Below are 1,159 nucleotides of genomic sequence, written 5' to 3'. Positions count from 1 at the left end.
TTAATAATTTTTTTATATTTTACTATTAATTTTTTAATATCTATATATATTATTTTAATATTAAATAAAAAATTTTAGTAAGATTATTTTTCAATATCAATATATATTAATTGTTATACATATTAATAGTGGTAAGATTTTTTATTTAATGTTAAAATAATATATATTGATATCGAAAAATTAATAGTAAAATATAAAAATAATTGTTAACAAAAATTTTAGTAAAATCACAATTTAATAATTAAAAAATTATTGAAGGGTAGGTATCTTAGAAAAAAATAATTTAATTATTAATTTTTTTAAAAGTATTTTAGTAAAAATACAATTTAATCAATAAAAAATAATTTATTAAAGAATATTTTAGTAAGCAAAATTTAATGAAAAAAAATAAAATTTTTGTTAATGGGTATTTTTTCAAAAAATAATTTATTTTTCTTAAAAATGGATAAAATTAATATTAGTTAACACAAAAAATTTAAAATGGATTAAAGAGGAGGTTTTTTAAAAATTAGAAGAGAGAAAAATGTACATTTATAAAATAGAGAAGAGGAGAGTGTCATTTTGGCATCTCGCAGTGAGGGGAGAGGAATTTTCTCTAAAAGTAACCACTTTAGTTATTTGAGCATTAGAGATTAATTATATAGCAATATAGCATAGGTCTTTCTCAATTTTTTTAAAATTATAAATTCAAATTTAAAATCATTAATTTATTAACCAACCATATTTAATTAATTATTGTATATACATTAAAGCTTGTAATTTTGTGAGTTACATGGTTTTTGAATCTCAACCGTTAAAATGATAATAAAATTTAATTTCTTTAAAAGTAACTACTTAATATATATCAATTTTAATGGTTTGGATTCATGTAACTCAGAGTTTTTGTTCCAACGTACCGACAAGTTCATCATAAGTTAAGGAGAGTAGTAGTTTTGGGTTCGTAGCCGCCACTTCAGTTGTTTCATTTAATTTCATCCATATCCATATGTATCTGCTTTCTATATTTAAATTCAGATATGACGAGATAACGAATCATTTAATTAAAATGGTGGGAAAGTTAAGTAGGAGTTGGTGGTTCTCATGTTCAACTATAATTAACAACTATATATCCCGGTTTGTTATTTGATGATCAGTTTGTTTAACTTGCTTGCTTTCTGAT

Source organism: Arachis ipaensis, chromosome B05, assembly GCF_000816755.2.
Source record: "Arachis ipaensis cultivar K30076 chromosome B05, Araip1.1, whole genome shotgun sequence".
NCBI lineage: Eukaryota > Viridiplantae > Streptophyta > Magnoliopsida > Fabales > Fabaceae > Arachis > Arachis ipaensis.
The sequence above is the reverse complement of the archived record's forward strand: the minus strand, read 5'-3'. Positions refer to the sequence as shown.